Here is a 10121-nt window from a genome sequence, read left to right as displayed (position 1 = left end):
GAGCGAAATTCGTCCCAGTACGCAATGTTTCACCGAGGACGCTCACGCGCCTTTATTGTAAATGCAGCCATTGCTGATACGAATGCAGTAGTTCCATTGGGCAGTTCTGTGTCTCGGTTAGATGTTATAGGTGGGCAAAAGTTTACAACAATGATGTGACATGATTTACCGCCAACGACCATGCTCAGAGAAAAAAAAAATGAGTCGTGCGCGTGCAGCAGGTGCCTTCGCTTCTGTGTACGCTGGTTCTTTTCTTCGAGTTGCACGCAGTAAATCGTCGCAGACTAGCGCAAGTGTTTTCGCCGCAACCTTAAGTTCTGCGCAGGGGACACAGCCCGTACAGCTATTAAGAGCTCTTGAAGTGTCTATGCCAGCTACTGTTCGTGTTCAGTGCGTCCGAAAGTGGAGCTATTTATTATCCCGTGAAAGCAACGCAGCGCACAGATCTATTGATCGGCTTTTACAGAACGAAGAGCTTTGAGGCAACGCAAAACTTCGTGAGCGAAATGTAACAGTTCTGAATAGAACGTGGCTTCAAACGCTATTCTTCGTATTACACGGTGCTGCTACGTAGGGAACGGCCAGCGATCGCTTTCGTGCAGAACAAGGTAGGGAATTTCTATGTGCAATATATTTCAGGTGAATTAGTTGAGGCTTGCACGTCTTGAATGGCCAGTATCTATCAAATGCTTGTCCAAGTGAAAAATATGCTTCGTTTCTGGCAGTCAGTGAAAGGCACACCATAGATATTTGGCCTGAACAGGAGATCAAATAAATTTCACATTTTAAATCCTAATCTGTGCGTAGTAATTTCTAGAGAGAAGATTAGCCGTCAACGGGGACCTAACGAAGAGCGTTCATGCCAGCCCTCTTTTGTGAGCTACGCTTTCGATCATAAACGATTAGGCAGCTTCCCTTCAGACGTGTAATAAACGTGTCACGTCGATTCTGCAGGACCGCCGATACTCTCGTACTTGCAGAAATTTATGGTTATTATTATCATAATTATGATTGGCATAAATTTCGCGCCGGGCTTAACGTCACACACTTGACAGATGACTTACTGATAAAGTCTGTTGTCAAGAAGTTGTCACGAATAATGTAGTACTCACACAACATGTGTACTTCTAAGAAGCGTACGAAGGGATTTATCACCAAAGTAAGTAGTAAGCTGAGCAAAAAAAATGGCTCAAAGCTTGCACTAAGCCGCGCAATGCTCCATACACAGCGAAGCTTAATTATTGCTGTCTCTAGGCAGAACCTTTGCTTGAACTTTTGCTTCGTGCCAGCTCCATAAGAGCATCGCGAGCTGTACACTAGTTTTTATAACCACATTGTACCACGTGACAGTGGTGTGACTATGTTTAAGCGCGCGCCATTTGTTGGGCTAATTCTGTTGCCTTCTTCCTTTTTAGTGGAAGTTATGTGTAGTGGGATTTACCCAATTTCTGTGGCACATACCCGTTTATGATGATGATAGTTTTTTTTTTTTTTGTGCGGGGTGAACAAAACGCGATTTGCTAAACAACTTCGCTGTTAAAACGCGTCTATTTAACAAAGATTGCCCCATGTACTATAGGTGTCAAATGAAACCCGAACAGCGGCAAGCCTCCGCAATGGTATAGTGCGCGCCGTCCCAGTTATCACCGTGGACAGGCGCGCATATGCGCAGTGCGGCCAAACCGGATGCGCGCGCCTGTCAATAGGGATGACAGGACGGCGCGCACTATACCATTGCGGAGGCTTGCCGCTGTTCGGGTTTCATTTGATCCCGATATTACGTGAAGGCTGCAGCGGGGCTGGAATAATTCAATATTCATAGATATCTACGCAAATAAGTTTGCCACGCTACCCCATAAGTAAAAAAATTCGGCAGATCTCGCGTACCGTGGGAATCGATGTTATGCGAAGCATGCGCGGGATGGCAACTGTAGCGTAATTTTTCACATTGAGCGAAACGTTACGGAATGACGCTAGAGAAATGGGGAAGTGGTATACGGAGAATAGTGTCCTGGTATGCTGGTGTATGCAGAATAGTGTCCATGAATCTTTCGAATGTCGCCGGCGCATTACACAATCCGAACGGCATCACGTTGAATTCGTACAGCCCGTTTGGGGTAACGAATGCCGTTTTTTTTCCTTCTCCGCTGCGTGCATTGGAATTTTGCAACAAACGGATGTCAAATCAACGGAAGAAAAATAGAAAGCAGAATGTAAACAGTCTATGACGTCATCAATACGCGGCAGCGGATAGACATCTTTTTTTGGTAACGGAATTCAGTCGGTGATAGTCTACGTAGAATCTCCACGCACCATCTTTCTTCTTCACGAGAATCTCTGGTGCGGCCCAGGGACTCGCCGATTCTTGAATTATTACTCCCTTCGTTAGCATCTTTTGCACTTGCTCGTTGATAATCTTGTATCAATCAATATAGATTGTATCACTCAGATCCCGGGATTTCTTCGTCTCCGTCGACAGAAAGTACGGCTGGATTCCGCAGACAGTGGAGTATGCTGTATCTATACCTGCATACCAGTGGCGTAGCCATGGCGTGCAAAACAGAAACAAAATTATGTCTACTACGCTGCATACTACCAGCAGTTGTTAACAAAATAATAGGTGTCAACTAATATGGGCTACACGCTGTTATAGCAATAGAACTGTCTTCATTTATTCGTATTTCAGTGGTTGAGCTGTCTGCAAAAGAAAAGCTCAAAGCAACTGTTCAAACCACATGAGATGATAAAGCGAGTTTGAGCAATGCCAGGTATCGGCAACTGTAGGACACGAAGCTGGCGGTGAAATCACTGAACTTTGAAGACACTCAAAAGGTAACACAACAAAGCAGTTATCAATATCGTTTGAAACAAATAATCTTTTTACAATACATTTAATTGTCTTGCTCTAAGTCGTTTCCCGTAGTACATTGCTTGGTAATTCGAGGCCACGTCACATTTTTCTATTGGATCAGGTGATAGCACAACCTCCATGGTCTACTACCTTCACAGCGTGGATTGGAGCAAATTTTTTCTTTACTTTATGAAAATTCAAGTTATTACCTTATTCAATCAATATATTAAATTATTATATTAATCCAGGTCCAATTCTTTCTGTGAAAACCGCAGTGTTTTACTGCAAGTAGTCGAAGACATTAAAAATAAGCAGCAAAATTGCTTTCAGAAATGCGTCAGCAATATTGACTGCAGATTTTGTCGACCTTGCGTCTCAGGAAAAGATGGTGCTCCCTGAAATTTCACAACTTTGTCGCGTTACGCCTATGTAAGGCCTCTCTCGGCGCTTCTCTCTCTCTCTCTATCTCTCTTTTTTTTTTTAGTTGCCTAGTAGGCATTGCCTGTACTGCGAGGTACAACAAATTGTCTTCAAAGATTATGTGGCTATATCTCACACCATTATAAATGTGAATAAAGGAATTCGAATAACTGCATGATGTTAACAACAGAGTGAGTTTCTGGCGGTTCATAACCAAACCATTGCACTCGTCGCCTCTAACTTTAGTGAGATTTTATAAATTTCATTTCCCCGTTTTTTCGCCGTTTAATTTCATTTGCGCAATATAACATAATCACATCATTAAAAAAAATTCGGGCGAGAAAGGGCTTATCGACGCGACGTATCAGAATACAAATTTTGTAAGTTATATGTTGTTTAGGGGGCGTTCGCGCTTCTGCATTGCACCCGCTACTTTTTTTTTCGTAGATACTAGAATTCGTGAAAATCACAGCAATGTAAAAATTGCATAAAAGAACACGCAGGGAGCGTACCTTGAACGTTTACAGCCATACTACACACAACACAATCTCGGTTATGTGGATGCGCTCCCGAAAACGCAGTTACCAACGACCTTTGCAGATGCAGTATGCGCATTACTTCAAAACGGCTATCTACAACAGCGCAAACTGGTCTGCTCGAAACATAGAACCAACCAATACCACGTAGCTGTGAATCCAGCGTTCTTGTACCTTTTTAGTGTTTACAAACACATGCAGTGCATACTTAAGTATGTATGAACTGCGCATAGTTCATCCGTGAGCTGACTTCGCGAACCGACTATGAGCCACCTCAGTGGTGGTCAGCATTCACTGCTGGGAAAAGCCTGTTGAATTACGCTGGTGGAATTCGTATCCGTCGTTACATATAGAGTTCATGTAACTCAAATATACAGTCTAAATTCTCTGTGTCGTGCTCGAGAGCAGCGATGTCAGTGAACTTAGTAAACCCAAAGTGCATCTTGCACACGCGGACCATTTTTTAAGGCGAAAGCCTTAAATGCCTCGTCGAACGCCGAAATTTACCACTGGCTTCCCGCGTCGGCGTCGTCAACACGTGTGGCGCAAAAAATAATCAGGTGATGGCGTCACCATATGACGTCATCATGGGGTCACAGGTCGTCAAAATGTGTGACGTCATGATGACGTCATCACATGACATAGTCGCCTGGTCAAAGGCGGGCCGATCACGGAGGCATGTGCATAACCAAGTTAGGTGCAGAAAGGTTTCGAAAGGGGGGGGGGGGGGGCAGGGGAGGATCAATACATCGACCGAGAAGAAAAATAAGAACATCGCTTTCACCTTCTAGTAGTCTTAGGCAAATGCGTAAAGGACATTGTGAGTTTTTTTATTATTTTTTTTCCTGGGACTCCTAGCGATGAGCGACAAAGTGTATTATATTATTCGGGTATACAGAGTGTACTTTTTGCATATTTTCTTGCGCAATATTTCCTATGACCTTCGCGTGATCTTCATGCATGATTTGTGCTCGACAGAAAGTAGAAGAATATCAATCTTCAAAAGCAGCATGTCCGCAGCTCCAGCCCAGGCATGCGTATGTTTCGTCTTGACACCTCTTTCCTTACCCTCCATAAGGCGGTGATAGCAGCTATGAAGTTCGCAAGGACTGCGAGCCGTGTTTACCGCTCAGACAGCGCCAAGGTTGACAGCCGACACGCCGGACAACTCGCGGCGGCACCTCGAGTCCCTTACCGGACGCTCCTCTGCGCAACAACGCTCGTGGCAGCGTAATGGAAAACGCTCGTTTGTTTGATGTCAAGGCGTCGTGCTCACTTCCTGCCGCTTGTACATTCGTATCTCATTTGCTGGTTCTCCATTCCATACGTTTATAGCGGTGTACAATAGTAGAGCAACATTGTTTTCAGGTTGAGTACACCGCAGGTGATTCCAGTAGCGTATTCTAACTTGAGTTTGGCAGTTGATCCTTTTTGCCGTGCTTCAGCATATACCCTTAAGCATCCTAGGGCTAAAAAGTGTCGTCGTGACCTCGTCCACAAGATCTTGGTGAAGGCACTGAGGAGGTTCGACGGCACCAACTGAAAGTGAAAGTGTACCAAGTGAAAGTGCAGGTTGGACGGCACCATTTGAAAGTGCAGGAGGTGCCACCTGAACTACAGTACAACGCTCATCGACAGTTAAGAAATGAGAGCGGAAAATACGAATTTGTACGTCATCAATTCATAACCAGCGAATGGACAGCAGGAACACGCGTTCATTTCTGATTGAAGTTAAAAAGAGCCTATCTGCGAAAAGAGAGGGGGAAAAAATGAAGTAAACTGATTACAACGTTAGCGTATAACTCACGGCTTTTTCGAAATTACGATAAAATTTGTCGATCCAGGTCACAGGCAGGCGGGAATCGCATGCAGGCTATCGCATCGAGTAAGGTTTCTAGCAGGTGAATTTTTGTTCTATAGAAATCACAACTTCCAAAGTATAAACTATAAACATATGCTTTTTCAATACCCCATCGATGCGAGATGTTCAATGAGGGTGGATGGAAACATTTAACCTCGGGATTTTTTTTTATATAAAAGAGACAGAATGAAAGTTTAATGATGTGAAAGCTAAATTAAACTGCAGAAGAGATTTTATTTTATTTCTTCCGCGGCGCTCTATTTCTTCCATCTCGCCGTCTCACACATAAGAACGCGGCCGCTATGTATCGACATTATTTGCATACTACTTTACAGGCGACAGTCAAAAGGAAGCCTGAACCATAGAAAAAAAAACAAATATGCATACATATGTGCGTCACATGCTCCATAACAGGAAGTGCACAGCTAAATTTTGTTTGCTCGCTGTACATTAACTTTCACGATTTCTGCATTAAAAATATAAGAAAACTTGAGCACCAGGTACTTCCGGGTGAATATATTCGACATACGTACAAATATTTTACGAAGATTCCTAAAAAGGAGAAGACTTAGCAATGTACATATAATGAGTCAGTACTTAAAACAACGTGACAATTTATTCAGGTGTAAACTTTATGTTTAAGGACGCTTCATGTGCAGCAATTTGACTTATGGTAATATGCATGGAGCTGAATCTTAGCAGTGACCTGTGAAAACAAATTTTGAGGAATTAACGCTTAAATTTGAGATATTATGTTGCTCCCATTACGTTACATTGTTTCACAACGTTTATCATTTACAAATGTTAGGCAACCATTTTCTAAAATAAATCAAAAGTATGCTTCCAGCAGTCCGCAAAATGTGTCTGCTTCTCTTTGAAAGCGACATTTAGTATAGATGAGTTCAACGGCTGCGTAACAAGGCTATACACATCAGTGCCAAAAGAAACATGGAAGCTAGGCCCGATATAAAAGCTGTCCATTCATTTCTTTTTGAACAGAAATGAAAATCCAGGAGCTACAGGGTAACAGTGTTAAACACCATATTCAGATTATGGAGCTATTGTTACCAACCCATGCTCACGCAACTTGATGATTGTATAGAACTGGTGGATGTGGTTGTTATTGTAGACCATGATTATAGGGATGGAGCCTTATGTCATCCGAAGCGGTATCCGTTGTGGTGTCTTCTATACGTCGACTGCTTACCTTTCCTAGTAGGATTTTATACCGGTTTTCTTTCTCGAGATGTCTGCCGCTTCTGAAGATTACAAGCTGCGTACAGCGCATTTCCACCTTAACCACTGGCGTATCATGCCAGGCAATAAACCGGGCTAACATCTTATTAAAATTGCTATCTCTCTCTCTCGCTCTCTCGTGCATCAGGCATTCCGTTTTCGACCGCTACCTGTAAGGACTTTCTAATGCAACGTCAAAGCCACTGCAGTCCCCTTTCTACAAGCGGCAACCGATGGCTCTCTCCCCACCGTCTACCGCGAGCAAAATGAGTGCGCGTGCGCAGATAAATCTGCGTCGATGACGCGGATGCAAGCGCGTGCGATTGCCGTCCCCTGCTCCGGCGATCGTAAAGGACCACGTCGATTGCGTGCCCCCGTCGCAGACGGATGACCGTCTCCTCCCGTCGAGTCCGGCTTCTCGGTAAAATACCCCGCGGCGCGCCCGCCTGTCGGTACTCGAAACATTGCCAAACCGCCCATGTGTACTTACATACATGCGAACGTCGCAACGGACATCGAAGGCGCGCAGGCTGATGCAGCTTCAGACAGGCCTGTCATTAGGCGGCGGTAAGCGGGACGCCACCCTAAGGTCGAATGGTCGAAACGCCGTAGCGTGCGGAGACAAATTGTGCAAGCCGGGTTTCTTTCTTCCTTTCGTTCTTCTATACTTCTTTTTCTTTCTGTTTTGTTTTGGCAGAGCGGCGTTGGACACAAGGAAAAAGGTCATTTGCAAGCGCTGCATTTTCAAACAAGCATCGCTGCCTTTAGGTAGTCTTGCGCGGAAGATAACTTTCGGTTGATTTAACTGTAGAAGTCGGTAATATAACGAATGTTTTACGGGTGCAATACGAACGACATTCTCGCACAAAAGCATCGAAGGCAAAATTATGCGGAATTATGGGACGAGACTAGTACCGTGGGCAAGGAGGTCGGAATCTAAATAAATGTCCGTTATATTATGAGCTACGATGCGCACAAACACACCAACATAAATAATAATAATAATAATAGTAATATCTGGGGTTTACCGTCCCAAAACCACGATATGATTATGAGAGACGCCGTAGTGGAGGGCTCCGGAAATTTCGACCACCTGGGGTTCTTTAACGTGCACCTAAAGCTAAGTACACGGGCCTCAAACATTTTCGCCTCCATCGAAAATGCAGCCACCGCGGTCGGGATTCGATCCCGCGACCTTCGGGTCAGCAGTCGAGCGCCATAACCACTAGACCACCGTGGCGGGGCCACACCAACATACATACATACATACATACATACATACATACATACATACATACATACATACATACATACATACATACATACATACATACATACATACATACATACATACATACATACATACATATCAGTGTCAGTGTTCTATCTTTACTCAACACAGCATTTTTCTCTTCTTTTGCATTCTGAGGTTCTATTTATATATACCATGAATAATAATAATAATAATAATAATAATAATAATAATAATAATAAAACGCCAGGCCTCCACGGAAAGCGCAGCACAGCCACAGCGAAAGCTCGAAGAGCCGCATTTCTAGAGCACTTTATAAACTCTCTTGCGGCTACTAATACAAGTACACTAGAAACGTACCCACTACGCCACAAATCATAATTTTTGTGAAGTTGGGAAGCACCCACCACGACATTACTCATCATTCTGCGGAGAAGCGAGGTACCATCTCTAAGGCATTATGTGCAGTTTCTTGATGCGACGGCTGATGACGATGAATAATTATGACTGAGCCTTTTGTAATGGGTTGGAAGCTTGAAAGGACCCACTAGTTACGTAATTCGCATTGTGTGATGCCCGGTCGTTATTTAACTGTCCCACCACGCTCTTTAACATACGCTAACGTGAGAAAGAGATAGAGGAAATTAACTTTACTGAGACCCTGAGGAAATGGATAATGGGAGCCTTATGGGCTTCCTTGGCAACCGATAGAAGTGCACTTGCGAGGAACCCACTACGCTATAAATCATCATAATTTTTGTGAAGTAGGGAAGCAGCCACTGTGAAATTTTTCGTCATTCTGCGCAGAACCGTGGTACCTGCTAAACACCTGTAAGGCATTATGTGCACTTTTTTTGATGCTGTGGCTAATGACGATATAGAATTATGGCAGAGCCCTTTGTAATGGGTTGGAAGCATTCAACAACCCACTCATTGCGCAATACGCATTGTGTGACGGCTGGTTACAGAATTCGCGTTGTGTGACGTACACTTGGTTGTTATTTTACTCATCTACCACGCTACATTACATATGTTAATGTGGTTCCTTCCCGACATGAAGCCTGTATAGGGTCTTTTTCCAAAGCAGTTTCAAGCACCGGCATGACTCTGAGGCAGAGTACTGGGCTCCCGCGCAGGGGGCCCAGGTTTGAACCTCGTTCCGTCCTGGAAATGTTTTCTTATTTCGAGTGATAGTGGTTGTGGACACCGGCGGCGGCGGGCAACTACGGCACCTAAAATGGCCCTTGTGATCTCATAACAGCTTTCGCTGTAATAATAAGATGTATGATTCACAAAGCTTCTCTATCTGCTTTTCTATTTGCCATTGACCGGCCGGCTTCTCTAATGATAATTCCAGCATCAGGAGTGGTTGAAATTTCTTCCTATGAACAATTCTATCGCAAGATGCTTCGGTTAATGCAGGCGCTTATACCTTACTTTGACAGCTTATTCACTGCCGTACACTTACGCGTGCTAAGATGATTAGTGGATGGTACGATGAAGCTCCGCCAGTAAACGTTAACGAATTTACGACGCTTGGAAAGGTGCAGACAACACATGAGCAAAGTACTTAGAATCTCTAACGCGTACGTGTAAACCTGAACAAATACACAGTTCATGTCTCCGTTTCTGTAATCGTAATCGGAAAGCACGTCGAAGAGGCAGGCAAATAACGCGCTAGGTTATTCACCGACGTGTAGTTTCGATTTTACGTGAGTTTCGCTGAATACATTACACAAAAAATTAGTTTCTCGTCAACTTAGATGACCAGAAGAACATATAAAAGGGAACGCAGTCGAACTCCTCAATAACGAAATTGCCGGGGAAGCGATTTTTCTGCGTTCTCGCAAGAATTTCGCTGTCGCGAAAATAGAAAAATACGCACACCAATTACTTCGCAGAACCAAAAATTATGCTGTATTCAGGTTTGAGAATTGTAGACCTTTTGAGGATTTGAGAAATGTC

General features: G+C 43.8%; 1 protein-coding gene across 1 annotated transcript in view; it reads left to right on the top strand.

Annotated features, from left to right (window-relative positions):
- The window catches only part of LOC119386692 (beta-1,3-galactosyltransferase 1), a 49616-nt gene that overhangs the window by 20284 nt on the left and 19211 nt on the right, over positions 1 to 10121 (top strand). The gene's annotated exons all lie outside the window — the stretch shown is intronic.

The sequence above is a fragment of the Rhipicephalus sanguineus genome, chromosome 3 (assembly GCF_013339695.2).
Source record: "Rhipicephalus sanguineus isolate Rsan-2018 chromosome 3, BIME_Rsan_1.4, whole genome shotgun sequence".
In the NCBI taxonomy this organism is placed as follows: Eukaryota; Metazoa; Arthropoda; class Arachnida; order Ixodida; family Ixodidae; genus Rhipicephalus; species Rhipicephalus sanguineus.
This window is presented reverse-complemented; position numbering and strand designations above follow the sequence as displayed.